Below are 24,478 nucleotides of genomic sequence, written 5' to 3'. Positions count from 1 at the left end.
TTCCTTATGGAGAAGAAGAGAGGCAGGAAATAAATAAATAAATAAATATTAAGAATCAGTCTGTTACGATGAAGTGCTGCCAGTTTTGTTATTTGTGCTTCTTCTGGTACCTGTGCCATGAGGTTCACAAAATAAAAGTTCTTCCTAAAACACTCCACACTACAGAACTAAGGATCTTTGATCAAGCAGGTATGTTGTGAAGTTAAAAAAAAATTACTTTTAACTGAGAACCCTTCATTAAAACTCTCATTAATAGCTCTAGAAAGGTTTTTGTATTGGGATACTGTCAGTTTTCCACAAAAACATCTTCTTCTGAAAATACGATATTCTCAATAAAATTCCCCCAAACCCAAAGTGCTTAAACTTGCAAATGGTGCCAGGGTGGTGACTAATAGCAGTTGTATATGATTTGCCTTATTCCCTTCTCTCTGAGCAGAGCACTCTGGCTAGGTACTAAGACATTATTTCTCAGTGTTCACCATAGCCACAAACTTCAATGATGGAGCTTCAATATTCAGCCCCCAAATTGCCCTTCAAAAACAGCTGCAAAATACAGGTAGAAGAACTCAATCATCTCCCACTATTTTCAATTCTTGGGCTTTTAAAAATTTATTACTATTATTATTATTATTATTATTATTAATTTTTCTTGAGCTGAGTAATTTTGGAGTTCAGAAGAAATCTAATATCTGGGTTTCAAATGCTACCGAGCAGTTTAACAAATAATTTAGACACACATTTTTAGAAATTCTAAATGTCCTATTACCCTTCCACAGGAAGTGCTAGGGAATGGTTATTATCCAGCCCTTTTCAATTGCAGAATATTGGTAATTATTGATTTTTGCAAACGGTCAGATTCCTTTGGAGGCATTATATGATCAGTAAGCTGCACTGGCAAGCCATAAAATGATACCATAACATAGATTACATTTAAATAAGCATGCAGAGGACGTGTATGTTACCAGGTTGTTTCGTATTTTACAATATCATTATTCTGTTCTTCTTTTCACAATAACCTGATTCATTTATGAAGCTAATGATCTGCTTTTGCTCTGTATATCATTGCCTGCAAAGGTGCTTGATCCCTCCACATGCCAGGATCATATTCTGCAAAAATTATGGTTTGTCTTCTCTTCATGTCTAAGTCTTTGAGATGAGCCTAGGTGGCAGGTAGCTGATCAGAAGTTATCTGGAATGAGACAAGTTAAAAACATGAAAGAAACAGATCTGTGATTTCTGCTTTCTCTGTACTATGCTTTTAATTTTATAGTGAAACACTGAATTTGTGTTTGTGGGTTGTTTGGTTTTTTCAAGAACCTTTTCTTTCTTATATTGCTGACTTCCCAAGATTCTCTTCGAGTGTGATATTTTCTCCCTCTGACATTTGCATGTCTTGTGCCAGAAACAAAAAAAAGAGGAAAGGAAACTTGGTCTTTTCAGAGGTAAGTTTTTGTAATTCAAACACACATATAAGCAGCTTGATAGAATTTGTATTTTCTTAGGTTTTTTGGATTTATCGCCATCAGAAGTGGTCAAAATGAAAAAGCCTGGTATGAAGTTATTCATCTGGTCATCCATCTCTGAAATATAACAGTATATATTTGTGATAGGCTGTGAGGTGACAGTATGGCAGTTCTTCCATTTTCCCCTTTGTCCATTACTCAGTAGTTTTTTGACTAATCATCATTTTTTACAATCCCTAGGAGCAAGGAAGTCCAGGAGCTATGCCTGAGGGAGCCCACACCTCAGGGCAAAATGAATCCAGACAAGTGGTCAGGTTTTGAACAAAGGGTTTCCTTCCACACATTTCTACCCTAGCCCTGTCTTTCACATTTGCCTTGCCAATCACTTCCCAGATTCACAGAAAACGTAGTAAGAACACATAATATGTCACTGGAAATCTTATGGATGAGACGGGATCAGTTCCTCCTCCAAGTCTGTCATGCATGAGATTTATTCATGAATAAGACTTAACTGGTTGGAGTCTGCATTGCTATCACAGCAGCTGCATGTGCCTTCAAGATGTTTTTGCCAGACATGCAGGGTCAAGGACAGAAAAACTATGGATAGGTGTTGGGCCCAAGAAATCCCTTGTGGAAGGCTATTCATCTATGGCAGAAAGATATTCTTTCCTTCTGCACATGAAAATGGGCACAATGGACTCTAAATAGTCTGGAGGTTCTTTCATAAATTTTATTTATGCTGTCCTGTTACTGGTTTCTTAAGTGGTCCCTTTCACAAAGCATTCTTTTAACAGCAAGGACTGGGCTTGGCAGAGCAAGCACTTAGTCCCTGCTGCTCTATGGACTTTACTGCCAAATCATAATGCCATTGATCTGTAAAATAAAGGCAAACTTTGAAAAGAAGTAGTATCACTTCCTCTTCACAGTTATTTTTAATGAAACATACCTTTCATGCAGCGATTTAATTTCAGTAGGACTAGCTCAGTAAGTAAGGTCAAGCCCTTGTAAGAACTACAGAGGCTAATGTTGCTGATCTTGACAAATTAGGTAGTGTCATAGCATTACTCCTTGTATTAGTTTAGGAGGCCAACAAATCGGTGCAAGAGATGGAGGGTTAGGACATAATATTAAAAGCACTGTTCCTATAGCTATATAGCTACAATTTTTGGAGACTTGAACATGCAGTTTGGAAATGGGAAGGTACCAATCTCTATTTCTTTCTCTGTTTTATGTGGTCTTGAGGACCATCTGCCCTTATAATACTGTCTTACCTATTCTATAGAGGTGCTGTAAGCATTAGCTAATGACTCCTAAGTCCTTTGAACACATAAAGCCCTATGTGTCACAAATATAGGTACTATGAAATATAATTATGTAGTTATTGGAAAAGTCCCCAATTGTCTCTTAGAAACAACTGTCACGCAGCACTTACTATACATAGGGTGTGACACATAATGATGAAGTAGTTAAAATGATACTCTTACTTCTAGACAGAGCATTTGCATTTTTGGAGAAATTTCTTGTTTCTTTTTAAGGATTGGCATAAGAAGCTTTCAGAAATGCTAAAAATACCTTTTTATATTAACTAGCTTTCCTTTTCTTTGGGCTAAGCACACAGAGGTACAAAAACAGCTTTGATAGCTTCTGAATAATGGCATTAAGGTTAGAAAACTGCAAATGATAGTATGTTATATGAGCCTATTTTATGTAGTAGTAGGGAACATTCATTACCAAAGAATTAATAAATTCTGAAATTATGATTGTATAAGTTGCCCTTGGGCACAACATATACCCATAATATTTTACCCAGGGACTTCTGCATAGACCCTATAATTTCTGGTCAAAGTAGGACAGCTTTTAGAAAAGATATGTTTTGAAATCTTAAAATTACTAAGAATCCAACAATACCTAAAAAAAAAAAAAAAAAAGGTTCTACAATCTCAAAAGTGCTACATCTAGTGTGAACTTGTCCAGATTAAGCATTCAATCACAAGACCTTGCTATGGCTTTTGTCTGCTAAATTAGAGATTCCCCATGTATTGGAAAACTGTTTCTGTGCTTGGGACTTTGAGACCATGATCAAGCCACCCCTTAACCTTCTCTCAGATAATCTAAGTACACTGATCTTCTTTAATCTCTCAATGTCAGGCAGGATATTCAGACTTTCAATTGTTTTTGCTCTTCTTTTCTGCAACCTTTCGAGTTTGCCTTAATCCTTCAGAAGTAAGGATATTGAGCAAAAGGATTACAGGATTCTGGGATAGAAACCCATGGGAAACACCCATAGTTCTGGAGCACAAACAATGGGAATAGTATTAAAATCAGTGACCATCAGTTTTTTGCATGGCCCCAGATAAGTCAGGCTGGGAGGCTGCTCTTAGGGTGGAAATTGAAGTATTCTCTTGATCCAGTGGCTGGAAGTGAGAAAAGACAAAGACTTTCAGAGTCACTAGAAATTACTCTTCAGCAGGAGAATTTATATTTTGGGGATATTTTCCAATCTGAATTAGAACCAAACAATTTTGTTTTAAAGCTCAGAAACGTCTAGGAAATTGATTCAGCTTTCCTCACATAATTTTATTAAAGATACTAGCTTTTTTTTCATTCTTTATTGACTACATCCCATGACAGCATTTACAAGATCTGTGATTGGGAAAATATCTCTTTAAACTTTACCGATCGTTTTGCTAAATCAAGTGGATTTCTATTACAATCAAATATTAGCAGCCCAGACTCCAATGACAGGGCAATTAATGGCTGAGAACACCTATATACATTAATATTTATACAACATGGTTATGAAGCATTCTGAGTATTTTAAATTCACCAGTTAACCCACAATCACCTTCGTGATTTAGACAATAGAACACTATCACACCTAATTTATAGATGTGTGGTCTAGCCAAAATTGTACAGTTGCACCAAATTGAAATTACTGCTGTGTACATGGAAAAAGAAAACAGAAACAAGTTTTGTTGGGAGAGGCTTGTGATCAAGGGTCCCCTTCCTGGTAGTTCTGACTTTCTGATAGATAAAATAAACAAATAGCCATTAATAGGTTAAAAATAGAATTAATAACTGAAATGATTAATACTGTTATTATCCTTATTCTCTCCTGTGTGATCTGTAAACTGTTGTCTAGGCTAATTAATCAGTGCCCTAATGCTTGTTTACTTGTTACTGGAAAGTGCATATAAATTGCTCCTAAAAGAGAATAATGCATTGGTGTAAATCAGGGCACATGATACTCAGCAACAGTGAATGGGGGCTTGGATTTATGTTCTTTCTTCCTACTCCTCTTGTCTGAGCCCACCTGTGCATGTTCATTCACCCCCAAAGGAATTTGGCAGTAACTGTGTCTAAAGCTAATTCCAGGCTCTCCACTGCGAGTGAACAGTCAGGTGAGATCCTGAGAAGACCCATTAGGTATCAGGCTTTCTGCCTATATCCTCCTCTCCTTAACCACCTATCCTGCTCCATCCCTGAGAACCGATGTAGAAAACCCAGCCCTCCAGCCCAAATCTTATGCAGCAGCATGTGTTCTGCCAGTTTAAATTTGTTCTCTGTAAGTCCAGACATTTCTGTAAGCAATAGAGCAATCAGCCAGAGCTTGCAGCCATTTCTCTAAGGGAAGAAATGTAAACAACAATAAGAATAATGCAGGTGTATAGGTCTCCTGCAAAAAAAGTAGCAGGTCTTGTTATGTCCATTGCACTGGTGGGCATCCTGGGCAGTATGGAATGTCACAGGCAACAAATGCTGGCTTCAAAATACAGCGGTGCACTGTGTGTCTGAAATACTCATTATTATTACTGTGCACTTAAACACAGCTCTAGGATAGCACAAGGTCCCACCTCAGGAAAAGCTGGCTTAGGGTCTTGGCCAAGGTCAGCCTGCACTCAGAGGAAAGCCTAAGAGGCTCCTTTGCCTAGTGGAAGCATAGCCCAACTTATAAAAAGTAACTCCTAATTTCAGACGAAGCTCTAACACCCATTCTGCTTCTTATATGTTAGAGACCAAGATAAAGGACAGGAAAAGAAAACTTCTGTTCCCTTTGTTTTTAATGTATTTCTGTTTATCACTTCATTGTATCATTTTGTGAGGCAGTTTCAGAGCTTTGTAGGCAGGCTGAATATTAACCATCCACTGCGATCCTCTCAGTCACTCCTGGCACAGGTTAATCCCTGTATCATAGGCTGCCACCAGTTTGCTAAGCAGCTTAAAAGGACATGTTATAGCTTTGACAATGACCTGCTAATGGTTTTACATTTCTCAGAAGTATTATGAGCTATCTTTGTCATTTTTATCTTCTAATGAGATCAATAAATTTAGGAAGCAGACATAGATGGTGCAAACTGAAATGCCACAGCCAAGGACGTGGCATGTATAACTGCTAAACTATAAATAATAATGCAGGGACTATAATCAAACCTTGACTTTTACAGATGAAAATCAAGTTACAAGTGCCTCAGCATTAAAAGAATCTCCACATTTTTTTAGGAAAAGTGTAACCCTTGATTTCTTCTTTCATATCACACCATATCAATTCTTTAATGAAAATCTTCACACTGAGAAGTATGTTTCACTCACTGATTTTTTTTTTTTTCCAGTGGGAAATAGCAGTTCTTGATGTTTGAACCCTCTCTCTCTGTCTTTGGTGACTCTACATGAAATAAGCATGTCAGGTTAAAATTTTTGCATAGCTGCACAGCAGATCTTACTGTTTCTTACACATGTATCGTTAGCTCTCCTTCTTCCTTCCAAACAAGTATGAAAAGTTATAGGCTTTAAAGAGGGAGAGATTGCAGGTTGTTTGCAGTGCACAGGGCCACAGCTTTGGGGTGATACGACAGGGTGATATCAGTTCACATGCCCCACATGTACCTGTTCATGCCACACCTTGGGGCTGGGATCCTGAGCCATCTCCAAGCATCATGAATGCCAGAGAGGCTCCTTTGCACAGTCCAAATGGTTCCCGGAGATAACAAACCATTCTCAATGTGTTTGCAAAAGGGGTAGTTGCACACAACACCTGAATGTCGTGGGAGCAAGGTATCTTTACATTCCTCTGAGTTTTACACCTGTGGTTATCCTCTCCAGTGCATATCTGGCCCAAATAAACATGAAAATAAACAAACATTCAGTGACCCTAAGACTCACATTTGATTTCACTGTGTCTGCAGTTTCTGTTGAATTAATCAGAAGTTTAAAGTCAAGTAGCTGTACCACTAGGTATTTCTCCAGCTCAGTAACTATGTGCACAGGAAGGTACGAACTGCATGGCAAAAAAGAAGAGGTCTCTGTGAACATATGCCTCCTGGTGTAGGAGTCCCAGGCAGAGAAACTCCGAGCTGTGAGATAGCTAAATATTTAAATGGTCCTCATTTCTGCAGCATGCAAGCACTTGTCACACAGTGGTTGTACTAAAGACAGAAAAAGGAATGTACCATTTTACAATACATCAGCTGGCTACAGCTTCACATATGAAGAAAACGGAGTTTGCATTTCTCAGAATGTGAGTCTGCTTAGCCTACTATAGCTTTTAATCTTACCAAATTCAACGTGAAAAATATATTGTGGCAAATTGCTACACATCCTACCTGTCTATTGTGTACAGAAGATTCATTCTATTTAATAGGATTTGGATCTGCGTGCTAGTCAGATATAAAAATTCTTTGACAACACAATTTGATGATTGATTTTTGCCTTGTGCAATGTTATCTTTAAAGAGATTACCCTTGACAATATTTAGGAGATATTCCAATAGAGCGCAGGTACTCTTCCCCACTCTTAAGCACAAAGCAAACTGTGCTGCCTGATTACAGAGCCTTACTCTGGAACACTACTTAAGCTGCAAAACGTGGAAAGAGATTCCTACCAGCTGAATATGTGTCTACAAACAAAGAGAGGGCTAACTGCTAATCCAAGTACCCCAGGAATGCGTGGCTTGACTTGAAAAAGGTTTTCCTATTGCAAAATAGAATGGTTTGGATTTTTTTTTCTCGAAAATAATCACAGGCAATGAAAATTAAGGCACTGAGCACCTCTGAAACACCAGCAGTTCCTGACTCAGTGCATTGCATTGTTGTGATGTCAGGAATGAGCCCCAGGAAGGCTTTCAGTGGCACTGCAGCCATGCTGCTCTAAGTGCTTACTGCTGACACTGGTGCAGATGAGCCCAAGATACATGTGAGCAGAAAATCAATTACAGAAACTAGAGATTGGGGAAGAGAGAAAAACAAGTCTCCAGTTATCAAATACCTTTCAAACAACTGCACACTCACAAATGAGGAACACATTTTCCTGCCAGCTTTAAAAAACATCCTTCTGATTTGGATGACAAAACTTGGTTATGTTTTGTATCCGGTGTTCATGGTGCCTAAGGAGGACATGAGTGCCCAAATTACTGTTTTGTGCCCAAGAAAAAGTACAGAGTTCAACACACACATTGTCCCTCAAGCATATTTGAGCAGGACTAATGCAAGATACATGTGTAATATTTAATGTAGGATTTATTTCTCCAGCAACACCTGCGTTCTGCTCTTCACCTGTTCCAAAAGGAGGTTAACAGGGGCTCCAAAATGAAAATTCTGGTCCCAACTCTGTACCCTCCCTCACCAGATGCAGCAGCAAAATCTTTTTGATGTCAATAGAAAGAAAATAAACTGCTCTGTTTGTGGGAAGTTCATGTTGCTGTATTCCAGATACCGTGAAAACCCACCTGGCCTTCTGTGGAGGGTTCCTCTCCTTTATTATTTACCAGCACAAAACAGCTCTTTCAGACCCTCCCTTCCCAATGAAATGGATGAAAAGTATGTGGTGTGTCTCCAGCATGATCAGAGTACAAATCACCTCACCTGTTTCTGATTGTTTATAAAGTAGGGATTTGTGCCTGATGCAGCAGGCTAGAGTCCAGTCATTAGGGAGGAACAGAGGCTTCACTAACCTGAAATCAGATGTCAGCCTCAGAGTGACACCAATCATGCCCCAGCAGTGCTTATATCTCTCTGAGGACTGCTAAGTATATCTAGAAAATGAGCTTAGACTTTGAGCAGTCACAGTGCACTCATCTATGCTCTACCATGTTCTCCACCAATTTATCACCCATTTTCATGGACATTGTTGCTGAGAGCCCTGTTTTTCTTGCATCCTTACTATTTTTAGCCACAGTTTTAATAACTTTTGACATTATCTACATCCAGGTTCCATTTTACACCCAGCTTCCATTTTCCCTGAAACTACCCACTTTTTGAGACATCCCACGACAAAGGTAGTTGGTAGTGGTTAATCTCATATGTCAGCTTGGAATCTAATATAATTTGATGAGTGCACCATGTCTCAAAATCTTGAAATGCCCATGAAAATCAGTTGCTTTCTGCATGCAGATGAGTAGGCCAGTGGAAGAAACACACTACAACCTGTCTCCATATCACATCCAGCTTGGCTCTAGCATTTGCACAGGATGTTAAATCCTAAGGTGAGGATCACCAAGCTGATAATATAGGAGTTCGAAGAGCTGAGCGAAATGCCTACTTTTGATGTAACAGTCTGCAGGAGTGGAGGAGCTGTGAGAGACAGCCTCTGGATATTTCTGTACCAAAACAGATCCAGGAAACTGATAGCAAGGAGACAGAAAGGATCAAAAGATTTTACAGCTATTACCTTCTGCTGCTTTTCAACTTGTTTCCAGTATTTTATCTCAAAATATTAATCTCATTTCTAATAAGAATGTCATCCTTATTAAATATATGTATTTTAATCAAATACATGCTGAAAAGCCTATGGGAGGATGTAAACCAGAAAGCATAGTAGACAAGCAGTTAATTCATACTGTTGGAGCATCCTTGGTATGTGGAGCTTTATGACGTGAACGTTTAACATTTCAACACAAAGATAAGAATTTATGTTTTATTTATGTTTTACAATTGCTTAGAGCATTGCATATGCTCTAAGCATTGCATTCCTGGCTTTACTAAAAACAAACTTGATACAAAGGCCCACTAGTATTACTATGGATGGAAACTTAATGTCCACTGAATCCATCGACCTAATTAAATATATAGAGCTACCTAAATGTATTAACAAAGGTCTACCTTTGAAAATGATATTGCAATGCCTATTTGAGGGTATAAAACATGCTCCCACACACACATGGAGTATCAGTGACACTGATAAATGAGTATTAGCATTTCAATGATGAAATGAGGAGACATGAGTGAACACCACCTGATACTGTAAATAAGCATGCTTCAGAGAGAGGAGGAATAATTTTCTATCTACAGTCTAATCATGACCTCAGTCCTGACCTGAAAAGACCACTTTCCTTAGTGATTAGATCAGAAATAATCCCAATGTGGCATGCACCCAGGTGTGTTGAACTGAGCTGAAGTGGTTATGTGACAAATGCTGAATTTTTAATATTCAAAAGCAGGACCAGGAATATCTTGCAAACTAAACTCATTTTGGGCACAGCAAAAATCCATTATTTTTAACTCTGTTAACCAACCACACCTGAATTTCATACAGCATATTTTAATACTTTATCAAGTGTTCCAGTTTACTGGGTTTTCTATAAATATTATTCATTACTAGAACTGCTTTGTGATCTTTAAAACTCTAGTCTTTCAAGAAGATATACATCGTGCTTTATGTGACCAGACAATCAGCATTTTGCTTATACAGGCACTGCAATGGTAATTCACAGTCCCAAGATGAGCCCTCCAAAGACCAAATACCATGGTCACAATGCAACTATTGTTATTACCTAAACTTGCTCCATATAAAAGTACATGTCATCTCTTGATGCAGTTATCCATCCCTGCCAACTCAGCTACAAAATTTTCAACTGCCTGAGACTTTTTTTTAAATTCGTGCACAACAATAATCTCTGATGCCCAGCCATAATACACTTCAGGACCTGAAACGCTTATCCTTAAAGCATGAAGTAGAAAAGAACTAACCACATGATGCAACAGAGTGAACAGAGCGATCTCCTACTGTCATTCAGGAGGACTGTGTTCTCAAGCAAACAAAAAGAAAAAAGGCATCTTTTAAGTCTCAGATCTCAGCCAGACAAGATAGCAACATGAATCTGTAGTAATACATACAAGGTCTAAGGTTCAGCAGACAGTGTACCCTGGCTCTAAAATCAAGGAGGAGCAAAACAGTAGCAACTTGTTGCAGTACCTTGATCCTACAGCTGACTGATCCCACAGACTAGTGAGTGGATTGGTAGATCCTAAATCCCTCCCTTCCCTGCACTGACCCACAGGGCCATGGACCTCCCTTCTGCCATGTGCAGAATCTGTAAGCCTGGTGTTGGCTGCAGACCTGACATTCATATTTCCATACAGAATCATGGAATCATTAAGGTTGGAAAAGACCTCCAAGACCATCAAGTCCAACCTTCAACCAAACACCACCATGCTAACTAAACCACAGTGCTAAGTCCAGTCATCCCTTGATCGCTTCCAGGGATGGTGACTCCACCACCACCCTGGGCAGCCCATTCCAATGTTTGACCACCCTTTCAGTGAAAAAATTTCTCTTGATGTCCAACCTGAACATCCGCTGGCACAGCTTGAGGCTATCTTTGGTGTTTATTAGCATTTATTCATTGAGATGCTTCTAGATGTAAATACCTGGCTACTGCAAGGGGATTTTGTACATCCCTATTCTACCAAGACATTTAAAAGTAGTAAGTGCTCTTTCAAGAGTCTCACCCATGCAGCAGCATTCAGGTCTGATGAGAACAGTGTTCAGTAAGCGGTCACAAAGTGATTTTATTTTAAATGTCACTGTCATAGTTGCACAAGCCAAATCAATTGTGATGGAGCATCTCCCATCTATCTGTTCCTAGGATCAGAGAGATTTAAGAGACACAAGTTCATCTGAGACAAATGAATACATATCTTTTTAGGTTCAGCAATTTCCCCTTATTTTGCACTAGCCATCAATTTGGTTTCAACATTACACTTTGTCACTGGATGGGTCCAGAGATGGGTCCACTCTCAGGAAAGAACTGAAGCAAGTGAACTGACTTGTGGTGCACGTCTGCATATCAATATAAACACTGAGCAACGGCAAGCTGAAATTTTAGGTACCTAAAAAATTATACCATTCTTCTCACCATAGATCAGGATTGCTAGGCACAGTATTTTGTACCATAAATATTGTCTCTCTCACATCAATGTGAAAAGAAAGCTAAGTCCAGAAATATTGATGACATCTGGGGAGGAAGTACTTCTCACTCCATACCTCAACACTGCTACTGACCTTCCCTCTGGCTCTGCATCCTTTGAACTATTCTGAATTGTTTATCAAAATCACAAACAAGTCAATTACACTCTCAGAGCATAAAGCTCTGAGCCTTGATTACATGTGCAGGAGGAATATTTACTTTTTAATCAGGGTTGACTGTGGGGTGTGGAGGTAAGGCTATTTTGAAGATTAATTAGTTAGTATTTGTACATTGCTTTGAAGATGTGAGATACTAAGTATTTTTATGGCACACAGCTAATGGCCTTAACTCTTTCAGCAATGCTGATGTCAAGGTCTTGAAAAGTGGCCCATCTGAGCTGGTTTTTATGTAAACCTTTGGGGGCTGTATCAATAAAACACAAAGACAGAATTTTCAGGTTTGGTCCCAAACCCTCTTCCATTCCTGCCAAACCCTGCCAGGCAATGATATATTTTGAAAACATCAGTAGAAGAGGCAGGTAGTGGGATAACATACACTTTTATATCCTTCTGATTCAGCATTTGGGCTTGACAAAGATGAGTGGCTTACATGTTACAAATATGGTACATCTGTTGTCATGACACCCCACTGAAGAAAACTATGAGCTTCCACGTTCATTTTGCAGATGAGGTGCTTTGAAAACCTCAAGATTTTTGAAAATTTGGACCTTTCTCCTATCCAGGTGGCTAAATCCCACAGTGGGATTCAGGTGCACAAGTATTTTCTGGATCTCAGCCTGTGTGTGTTGCACAAGGTCAAGCACAGATCGTACCTATACTTCAAAGGGAGAAAAGAGTTCCAAGGTGCTCTAACCACTGCTTCATTCCTCCCTTCCTATAACAGACAGCTGAGCTCCCATGTTTTGCATTAGTACAGTAATTTTAAAATAAGAGTTAAGGAGTTTAGCTTTATTTAGTCTCATCAAAAGTCTAATCCATGCAGAGGATCTGAGGTCATGAGAAGACATAAACACAATTGCTTTCTTAGGCAAGCACAGAATGTAAAATCACAGGGGATATTCAAACCTTGGGATGTACCAACTGCATCCCTTTTGTATACCCCACAGCAGCTGGCCAGAGCACAGCATCAAACCCCAGGAGGAAAATGGCTATTCTGACAGCCACAATACTGGTGTGCATCTGCCACTGTGAGAAGGGGAGATTATGAAAGCAAGAAAAACAATAAAGGTGGCACACTGGTGCCAGTCTGATATTCCAAGATCCATCCTCACGAAAGTTAAGAGGCCTCTTGGCATATGGCTTCAGCTGAGACCATGGGTAAAATAAAACCCTAAGGTCTCCAGCTGAAAATACAAATGACAAATAAAGAGACATTTCTAGAGGAGAGAGAATGGAGTGAGCCACCATGCATATAACTGGCATTTAAAATCAGAAAACAAATGGAAATCTTGTTATCATCAATTATGACAAAGCATAATGTCACATAAAAGCTCAAAAAATGTAAGAGACAAGGTCCTTTGACTAAATATGCTCTAGCTGCATCCAGCACAAATTACACAGGCTGGAAAACTAAGCAGATTCTTACAGGATCAGGTATTATGCAAAGTGTTCAGGATTTGGGTTAATGAATACAGTGTTCTCCAGATGTTCCATCATTGTTCCAGAGTGGGAGGAAAACTGGCTGCAGACCAAATCAAATTTTTATACTCCTCTTAGATAGTGCCAGACACTAAGATTTCACCAATATAACATCTGAGGCACAGAGACAACACATCATGGTTGGATAACCCTGTATTCGATCCATTTTGCTGAAGACAGGACAAATAAACTAAGAATCAGAACATTCAATGAGTCATATCAAAGGTATAAATTGAAAGTCAACACTTGTACTGCATATAATCTAGCTGAAAAAGAATTAATAGTCTGGAATTTCCCATTTAAACATGCTGCTGCTTCTTGCAGATATACTCCAAATGCTAACTTTAAATACTGCCAGTCCTTTCAAGTTGGGTTTTCTGCTTACTTTATAATATCTTTAGGATGCACATCCTTCTCCAGAGTAATGGAGAGTTTGAGAAAAGAAATTAATCGCTAAAAATGCCTAGTATGCTCAGAAAAAGTGCACCATTTAGTGTTTACTAAGGAGCTAAAAATCAGCTTAATTTTTTAAACATATCATTATTTTTCTGTTAACAGAATTAAACAGGAAAGTTTCTGGGATGTGCAGAAACAGAGATCACTAGAGACAAAAAAAGGCAGTCAGCATAACACTCTAGAAATGCCAAAGAGGTGATGACAGGAATAAAGAGTCAACATCTACACTAGCCAACAGAAACCCACCATAAGAAATAAACAAAGCTTTTCAAAAAATACACATAAATTAATAAACATTTGCAAGTTCATCTTGAGCACATAGCTGATCCACATGCTGAGCAAGAGGAAAACTGATGTCGGGAAAAGGGTGTACTTGGGGAATGAGCTTCAGTTTCGAGGCTTAAAAGCAGACTGGATGAGGTCTGCGACTGCAAAGCTAAGATCCAGTTCAGTTACACTAATTAGATTTGGTTCACACTTGTGCTTAAACTGGTTTAAGCCCAAAGGATTTTGTGTATGTGTGTGCTTGCTATGGGTATACATCCATAAGACCTAAACACCTGCACAGATATTTTTTACACCCTCTGAAAGCAGGTCAGCAGTGAGCATTCATTGGGCATGAAACAGCATTAAACTATAAAACATTCCCTGCCTGGTGCTGGTGAGGATTTCAGTTTTGTGGCACAAGCAAGTATCTGGGAGCACTGTAGATATATTCACTACGTGTATTTGATGTGCTGCTTCATAGGTGGCCTTTCTCTACTGGCACACATCTGGGGGTTATACAACAGGAGAGAAAACAAAAAGGGAAGAAGAAGATGCCATTGGACTGCTGCCCAAGAATACATCCTGGCTGTGGTCCTCTTAAAGCCCAAGGGCTGTACCAGGGGTGCAGTAAAAACTTCCATAGCTTCAGGACACAGCGGAACCTAGAGGCAGGAAGCTGCTGCATCATGCTGGATTGGTACTCGAGACAGGAGGTGTGGGACAGCTGACTGAATACCATGCATGGAGCACAAATCAAACTTGGCTTGTGCTAAGCTTAGGGCTGCATCTTCTCTAGATTCAGCAACAACCTGGAACAGGACAGTAAGAATTAAAATACAGTCACACCCTTGAGAAATCACAGAAGTGTATCTTGTTTGAGTACATCAATACTGAAATTCATCCAGAACATAGTGCTTACAGGATATTCCCTTATAAACCAAACCTAACCAAACAAAACAATAAAACAAATTTAAAGAAACCCACCCAAAATGTTTAAACTTTAAGGAGACCAAGAAATTCTCACCTTCATTTATTTCAAACCTTTCACTTCTTGAGTTGCAGAAACAAGTCATGTAAGTGAAACAGTATCGACTGTTTCTTAAAGGGAAAAATCATTTGCTAATACAAAGTAATAGTTTCATAAAGCCTATTTCTGTGTGTGCAACAAGGTAGCAAGTTGATAAAGAAGGTGCTGTAGACTTAGAAATTCAGATTTCAGGTCTTGTTGACAGTAGGTGAAAACTTTGAACTGTATGTATTTACCTGGGGAATATCTTGTCTTTTAAGCATAAAGCATGCTCTCTTCTGCCTGCATTTGCCTAAATAGATCTTGAATTTCCATTTAGTTCTAGATTGATGGTTTCTTTCTTTTTAAGTAGTTATTTAAAAATTAGACTTACTGAGAGTAAACTATCAGAGGAGGTACACTCCCCTCTCTTCAAATGTATGTGATAGATCTAATTATTTTTCTGTAAAACTACAAACAACCCTCTAAATAATGACAATCATTAGAAAACATTAGGGTCTGTCACTTATAATCTTTGCCAACTGCTGATAACATTTTATTACTGCTTAGAAAGGTTGGTTAAAGCTTGTAATATATTTAGTGAGGGTGAAAGATTAACAAAAAGGTATTTATGATAGAGACACTAAAACATAATATGTTCTCAGTAAACACTCAAAAAAAACCCATCCCTGTGACATTTATAGAGGTTGCTCAAGATGTGTTTCATCTGCACAATGAAACCAATAACAAGTTCCTACATGCTGGGGGAAAAAAAGACAGAAAGGGAGAGGAGCACATTACCTTTGTATGTCTCATGTCAAAGCAAGTGAGAAAGTGCTCTTCAAAAATAAACCATCTGAAACCCCTGAAGGAGCTCCTGGGAGTGCTCTTTGACCATTTGGACAAACTCCTTTGAAATTACAGCAATGAAAAATTAAAAACCAGGCTGGATAAGAAGGTAGTGTCTAAGGGGTATACCTCTATGCCTGGCCTTGGCCTCAGCCCACCCCCCACACCCCAGCATGGGGCGACAGACACTGGTGAGGCTGAGCACTGTAGAGCACAGCAGCTGAATGCAGCCTAACTGGCACTCTGTGACGGGCTGACAAGATGGACATCCAGATTTTCCTCTTGCTCACCTTTCACTGGGAGAAGGTGCTGCCAACAGCCCAGCATGTTTCAGTATGGAGAGGTTACTAAGGATGGAGAGAGCTGCAAGACATCTGGAAGCAACCATGTCTCTCACCAGCAGTGAGCCCGTCATCCTCTGGAGATGCCAACCTTGCAGTGCATGGCAAAGGCTCTGAGTGGCTGGTGCATCAGGTGAGAACATGCATTCCTGTGGTGTACTACAGTCTCTCTCAAACATCTGATCATTTATGCATTCATAGGGGCTACTTGCAGGTACCAATTTAATGGACAGCAGGATCAGCTTGCTCCTCATTTCAGAACAGCCTCAGCTGAGGTCAGCTGTGAAGGACCTGGTGCAGCCGAGAAGGAGGTGCCCAAACCCTGCATTACAAGCCCGGGCCAAGGGTGTGAATGCAGGTGCCCTGGCAGAGAGCTTCAGCCATCCAGCTCAGTCCCGACCTTCAGCTGCCTGCTCTGCCTCTCTCTACCTCCCTAGTCAAGGATATGGATCAGGAGGGTTCATCTGGTTTCCACAAGCCTGCAGCTCACCTTTGTGAAACAAACAGAGTTCTATTCCAATAAGATGTGGTGAGTCAAAGGATGCTGAGCATGCACAGTTAGACATCAGGGAGCAGGACAAGGTATCAGAAGTGAGCTGGAGCAGACATTGGGAGGACTAACTGGTTCAGACTGCCTACCTTAAGGCAACACAGAAGGACTAGATAACCTGGCAAGGTCTTTTCTGACCTGATTCTGTAACACCCTCCATAGATAATCTTCTCAGGTTTTTTGATGGGCCAATATTTAACAGCATTCCACAACTGACTATCTGACACCACAAAAATCATTTACTGGGAATAAATGACCAACCAGATCCCAATCAAAACCAAACACATTTAAAAATAAAAATTATTTCTGTGCTGTGTGTGCCTTGACAAATCTATAGCCAAATATACATACACAGTCTGCAAATACATTAATGTGTTGCTCATCAGAGGGGTCAAACTATGGTGAAGCAAAATGAGCTTGTGGTTAATCTGAGCAGAGAGCCACTGTCTGCAGCCTGTGAAAATGTTAGTACATTAAAGCACTGCAAAGTGGATGATAGATTGTAGATCCTGTGAATGCAAGTTAGCCTGCCCCAAACCATTCCTCAAATGCACTACACAGGCAACACGCATTTCAGGGATGACTCACAGCTTTCATGTTGAAAAGTGAAAAATTATTTTTAATGTCATGTGGTGGTCAAAGCTAAGGCTGTTAGATATACCAGAAGATGTAAACCTAAGTCTGTCTCAGGTTTAACTGTATCCTACTGTGTCACAGCCAACATATAGCTCAAACACAACTTCTGAGATTAGGTTATATAGCACACATTTTTCCTCATTCTTTCATATATTGGAAATGAATAAAGCCTTGAAAAAGGTTTCCCAGGCTATATAAAGATACACAAGGAGCAATAAATGTAAACAAAAATCTCATGTTTATGCGTTGATGTAGTGAGTCAGAATAAACATGACAGCTTTACCTGAGAAGTTAGAGTTTGAAAACAAATGTCTTATGTTTGGCAACAGGCATAGAAGATTTTTAAAAGAAACACCAAAAATAAACTTAGCAACATACTTTACAACTCCCACAGGTAAGCCTCATTCATCCAGGCAGACTCACCAAAGTCAAGAAAAAATCAGAATCCTGTAATGCTGGGTGCTGAGCATCCCTTAGGCCCTGTATCCCACATAGTGCCTATATCCCACACAGCTGCCACTTGAAACCTGCCCCTACAGGGCTAACCTGTTCAGACAGCAATCATTGTCCTGGAAACAATAACAAGTTAGAAACTCAGCACAGGCTGGTATAGTGAGCTAAACCCACAGAGCCCATATAGGAAAGAAAGAGACTGGGATAGGCACAGCTACTTATTTCCAGCTTTTATACACTGGACACCAGCTCAGGCAGGATGTGACATACAACACTAGGGCCAGGAGTTGAACCTCATCAGAAGTGCTGGTGTGAAGCTGTCAGCCTCCTCTACCTCTTTGCTCATTCTGTTCTGATCCCTGTGACACCTGAATTCCTTGTGTATGCTCCAGAAAGATTATTTTCTACCAGGGTAACAAGGAAGACAAGGGGATTGTGACAGACACTGCTAACCCTTGATTGTGGTAATGGAAAGCTAATTCCACATAGTCTAAACCATTTTGGAGTAGACAATGAATAGAGTACTTCCCCCTGGCAGAAATTCCAGTTTGACTATGACAAACCTAGCCATGGAAGAAATAGAGGGAAATTTTGAAAGCTGGATATTATGAGTAACATACGTTTAATCAAAGAATAGCTAAAAGATCAGAAGAACCATGAAAGCCATAAAAACTTCCATACTGTCAGTGTCTGAACAAAGCTAAATATTCTGAGTTGTAGTTCATCAGCTGTGAAAGCAGAAGATTAGCAGAGAAATCTGGATGGATTGGATTTAGTAAGATGTCTGGCCCTAACCTCACATAGAAGCAATATTTCAATTTTTACCTCCCAGTTAGAAAGTACCACAACACAAATTCACATCAAAAACACTGGTCTTTTGTCTGTATCTCGTTGATTCAATAAAACTATATTGGTGAGGTATTCCCCCCTTACATTTAGAACCAAAGGTTAGCAAGCCAGAGGTTAAACCAGGAGTTTTTTAATCGAGACTCTTCAGTCTTGAGTACCAAAGCATTATGTTTCCTTCTAGGTCAGGACACAGCTGCATAGGCAGAGCTGTGGCGTGTACTAACCACAGTCAGAGAAATGGCATCCTGTCTCTTTTTTTTTTATTTAGTGTAGTCATCTTAAGAAAGTATGCTGAAATAAATTCAAGAAGCAACAGAATAATTGCCCTTCCCAGGGCTGTGAACTCTAATTTTTGCCTCTTCTAGTGTAGTATCATTTCTTACACATCAGGTATCACACATTTACGCATTCACTAATTGTGTGTCTCAAGCTGAGGAAAGGGGAAGTATAACATGGTTCTCTGTGTGCTATATCTGGTGGGTTATATTAGAAAATAAATGACTCTGTGTTATACCTGGTGTTTTTTGTTAGAAAGCAAATTAAACCTTAAGTCTCCAAATTTTACCAGCTAAATGACATGGGGATTATCTTATCCTTCACTGAGTTCAGTTTGGCATCTTTTGAGGTCAATGAGAGTTTTTTCATTGAATGTTCAGATACATCATAATGAATCAATAATTATCCACAGTTGTTTGATAGATGTGACCTCTGTTATATTCTGCAGATATTTAAAGAGTTTTCTGCTATGAGAATTTTCTGCTACTTTTTTTCCTACTGCCCTGTGTGAACGCTCTCTGCTTATAGCCCAATTTCCAGCAGAATTTTTTTCTGTTTAATGGAAGCGATCATTCTTCTAGAGAGGTTTCCTTTCTCTTGGTGGCATCTTAGCTGCTGACAAAGTCAATGTTCTTTGAGGAGTCAGGGCTCCACACCTGCTACCCTTAGGATGGGAATAAGCTTCCTAGAAGGAATCACTGCTGGAGGTGATGGGATGAGCCCTGGAAGGTAAAACTCCTTCATCCCCAGCCCAGGGAGTCCCCTGCCACTTCTGGGCCCAGTCCCTATGGTGGCCTTGCAGCATTGTCTCTCAATATAACTCACCATTAATCTTCTTCCACTTCTGCTTGAAGTGTCAAAAAGCTGAAAAAAATTGGTGGCCCTATAATTATTATTTCTTGAGGAAAAACAATTTAATTTGAAACATTTCCTCATTATTACTTTCTTTCTCCAAGTTCCTTTAATTTCATGAGTTAAGAGCACATAACTTTAGTTCCTGACCTTGAAGGAAATCTGATTCATCTGCAGAAATTTTATCTATCTCCCTCTTGCACACACATAATAGAGAATCATATTGGTCAGAAAAGAACAGAAGAATGCATATGCCTATCAAATATGCTCAGGCCTGCAGGAACTACCAAATATCTTTCTACATACAAGAGGCAGAGCTCTTCAGGGAAAGCTAAAGCATGTCAACTGCTTTTTTATGTGGTCCCCCAGAGCCCTGGAAAGGAACACAAAACATGAGGTTCAATATGCTTTTTGACCCCCTGTGTGTGTACAAGACCTCCCTGCCTTGTGCTGACCAACCAAATATTTTACATTAATATAGTTTTCCTACTTTACCAGCTGCCTTTCTGTCCCACAGTATGCACAGGTGGAAACTTCTGCTGATATGGGAGATCATGAGGACTTAGATGTTACTATGCTGTGCCTATATACCAGTTTTCAGAATAGGTTTTTATGCTAGCCAACATTAGAAATCATGGCACAAGCCAAGCAAAAAGCAAAGGAAAATACTTATTTATAAAATTCAAAATAAGCAACAGAGTTATAGAGATTTTTAACATACGGCTGGCAAAAAGGAAAGAAAACTTTCTCTACAAACAAGTCCAAGAGACCCACCATTATCTCTTTCCTTCTTGTCTCACTTTGTATCTAACTTCCAAACAAGATCTAAACCACATCTGACCCATGGGGATAGTGTCTCAGAGTTGCTGTACACTCTCCACCACAAATACATATTCACAGAAGGGAACTTGCAGCCAAGGAGGAAGGCTAACTTATAACTCTGTACTCCTTGGAGTTTTGCACGAAGGTTCATTCAAATTCATCTCCCCTCCTTCATTCAGGTGTTGGCTTCGATGTCATCTCCCTGGATTATTTACTGGCCTAACATTTTCAAATGCAAATCTCCCTTCAATAGGCCAGGTGCAAATATCTCTTATCCTTTACTATCAGTAAATCATTAATCCGCAGAGGAGCAGAACACTCCCACTTATCAAGACCAATCTCAGTGTGAAGCTTTTCCAGGCTCCAAACTTCTTATTTCAAATCAGTGCATAGATAGAAAATCACAGCTGATGATAACATTGAAGCATGACCTTTGCTTTTGGGGAAGAGGTCTGTGGGGTGATTAATGGACTCCAGCTTCTCCCTGAGCATTACCGTGAGCCCAGTGTGACATGGCTACCAGGACTGGAGCAAAGCAGAAAGAGTCCTTGTTGTCAGGTGTAAGAGGGACAAGCATTTAACAGTTCTTCAGAGTTTTAGGCTACAGGAATCCACGGCATCTGCCAGAAAGGATCTGAATAGATATATTCTTCCACCAGATTCTGACATATATTTATTAATACATGACAAAGGGGGAAAAGCCACAGCAGAATCTAAGCCTAAGAATGTCTTAAGCCTCAGTGAGTCCAAGTTCACCTTATAAAAAATGCCAGGAAGTCAGTTGGGCTGCTAACTTGCAACCCTCGGATGGCCTGAGAGCACAGCTCCTGCCTGAAGCTGACCCAGAGCAGGTGTGCTGAGTATCAAAAAGCAAGCCCTGCTCGGCTGTGCCCACACCAGTGCCTCAGCCCCCACACATCACCTGGCCCCGCTCCAGAGACCAGTTATCTGAAACCAGACCCTGCACTGAGGCACGCTGAATGTGGAACTGCAGCGCTGAGTCACTCTGTTTGGGGCTGCCCCCACATTTAAAAACATTTTGGTTATTGATCTAAAGATTCATGACTCACAGGCTCAATATAGCGCTGGGTTTAAAAGACTGCCTTGTTCTTGGAAGTGACACATATGGTCTCCTCAGGGCAGCCACCCTCCTCTGCGACACCTGCTTCCTCAGAAGAAGCTCCACAAGGAGTTGAAGAGCTGCACAAAAATTAAGTAACAGGGGGAGTGAGCTGTGCAGCTATCACTCCATCCATACACCCTTTTCTAGCCTGCAAGGCTCAGATATGGCAACATTATCCATTCTGTAGTGCATCACAGAGGATTACTATAATGTCTCCTCTCACTTCCCAGGAGATGAACCTGAGATCTCCAGGACCATAAGGGATCATTCACTATGTGAAACTGTCTAATTGAACAGCTTTAGACCAAAAGAAGAAATCAAATTGGACTCCATAAACCTAAAAATGTGACCTTGACCTAAAGAAGCACTCTCTAAAGACACCGAAATAATTAGGGACCAAACTTCAAGGGTCTCATCAAATTCATATATGGAAACAGAAGCAGCTGCAAGTGACCTTGTTGGTGCTCAGTCATGTTCATAAAATACAAGAGTGTACTCTTCCATTGTGCATACTTTCCTTGTCCAGGGAAATTCATTTTGAATGTGTGATGTCTCTTTGAATTAACTGGCACAAGTTTTGTAATCAAGCACTGTTGAGCCAACAGGAAGACAAGGACTTATGGTATTTTAGCGTGGAATACACACAAAAAAGCCAAAATAACTGTAAAATGCTGTAAAAGACCACAATACATGCATTCATTCATACAAAAATTAAGTATATAATCACATGATGAGCAAAGGACTTCATATGATGGTATACAAATTTAAAACACATACAACCCTATTTAAATAAACTGCATGCTCTGCTAGATTCCAAAAAAGATGAAGTTACAATAATTGTCACTTTCAGTTTTATATAATTTTCCAAATAAAAATGTGAGAGTTGCCATTAACTAGTACTGACAATGCACATACAGTACACACATTTGTCAATTTCATTAACCTTCCAAATTAGGTATTCACAGGGAGCTAATGGCAGCATAACACATCATTACAATATTCAATGCAATTTCATGGATATTATGTATAGGGAGAAATTTTAGGCTCTCTTGTTCTTACAGCTGTTAGAAAATATTATACTTTGTAAATATCACATTAGTGATCGGCAAATGCTAAATAGCAGAATCTGAATAGCTTGAATTATGTCCCACTCTCCCGCCTCTCCTCATCAGGAATGGGGGTTGCCTCTATTTGTGTCATATTTGGCTGTAAGAAAGAAGTACAAATCATCTGCCTGGACTTTCCACCCTCCTCACCATTGCTATTATAGCTTCCACAGCCCGAATTAGGATCCACGAGATTTGCTCTTAATTTACCCATTAACTTTCTTGATGACCTTGGGCAAATCACTTAATTTCTTGCATCTGCAACAATTTCTTCTTCACAGGGCACAGTGCAGATAAAATCTATTATGGATCATGAGGGACTGAAGTACTGGTAGAAGGGTTAATTTCCTCCTCATAACTCATAAGGGAGTTTTACTACAATGGGAAGAGGAGGGCTTCCAGCTGGAAATGAGAGTGGGAAGGCACTGGGTATGAGAAGTAGAATGTGGGCAGGTGTGCGAATAAGAAGAAAACAACAGATACTTTGAATTATCTAAATTAAGGTTTATTTGGTGATGAGGTGGGAGAAGGCACTCAGAAGAGAAGCAAAATGAAAGGATCTTAAGTAAAAGTATTCTTAGGAAGTCAGAACATGAGGCAAAGTAACTTTGTGACGCACAAAATAGAGAGATGGGTCATAGGATTGTACACCTCAAAAAAATAACATGTTCTTATCATCAGGAAATGAATATGAAAGGAAAAGATTGTCCTGCAAGGCCAGAAGAGGACATGAATGACAAAAATCAGATTTTTCAGCTTCAATGAACTCTAAAGGATTTTCTTTTCTAGACCTCTTTGAATTCCTCAAACCAGTCATATTTGAATAAAGTCAGCAGGACTGAACCTCATGGAAATTGCTCTAGTTTGAGCAGAAAATCCTTAATTCTAAGATTTTTGCCTCTTTTGAATTAGAAAGCATTTAAAAAAACAAATAAGGCATAGGAAATTCTCAATATTTTTCCTTCTCATCAGCATTAAAATGTTTAAAATATAAAAACCATCAGCAGTCACGTTATGGCTAAATAAACACACAGCCACGTGTAATGTAGGAAAACAACAAATTCCCATGCAAGCCATCCACTACAGAAATGGTTAGGGTTACCCAAAGCAATTTTAATTGAGATTTGCCTTTCTGCTTGATGCTGTTTTCCCTGACCTTGTCAAACAGGACTAGAGATAACTGCTCCTATAGCATTCCCTAGCAAAGGAAAATGGAGTTATTAGTAGGTGGCAGCATGGTGGGCAGTGCTAGCATAGTGCTTCTAACCCAGTTGGCTATGTTGCATCTTAAAATATCTGAGGTTCTCTATTCATGGGAAATGCTTTGGATGGACCAGCTTCGCAACAGCCAGCTCGTGTTAATTTGAATCACTTTGGTTTGCTTTTCTCACTGTTGCTCTCACTGCCAAGGGCTGTCAAAACACATTGTCCTGCTTTCAGAAAAGAGCCACATACTGTGTCATGGAGAGATACAAAACACAGCTGATAAAACTGCACAGAAGAGTTCAGCTGTCTTCCCAGTCTATGTATTTAAATGGAGTTATCCTATAGAAGTGAAGCAGTTTGTACGTTAATTTGTGTTTCTTCCCCT

General features: G+C 39.6%; 1 long non-coding RNA gene across 1 annotated transcript in view; it reads right to left on the bottom strand.

The window, feature by feature from the left end:
* Positions 1–24,478, bottom strand: part of LOC121666998 — a 180,226-nt gene that overhangs the window by 72,950 nt on the left and 82,798 nt on the right. Inside the window, exon 9 of the long non-coding RNA XR_006016872.1 lies at positions 963–1,189. This is a non-coding gene — a long non-coding RNA (uncharacterized LOC121666998). The remainder of the gene's footprint in view (positions 1–962; positions 1,190–24,478) is intronic.

Source organism: Corvus kubaryi, unplaced genomic scaffold (genome assembly GCF_017639235.1).
Source record: "Corvus kubaryi isolate FWS band 111438036 unplaced genomic scaffold, C.kubaryi_AGA036_p1.0 37354, whole genome shotgun sequence".
Taxonomy (NCBI): domain Eukaryota; kingdom Metazoa; phylum Chordata; class Aves; order Passeriformes; family Corvidae; genus Corvus; species Corvus kubaryi.
Note: the sequence above shows the minus strand (reverse complement) of the source record. Positions and strands in the feature narration are given on the sequence as shown.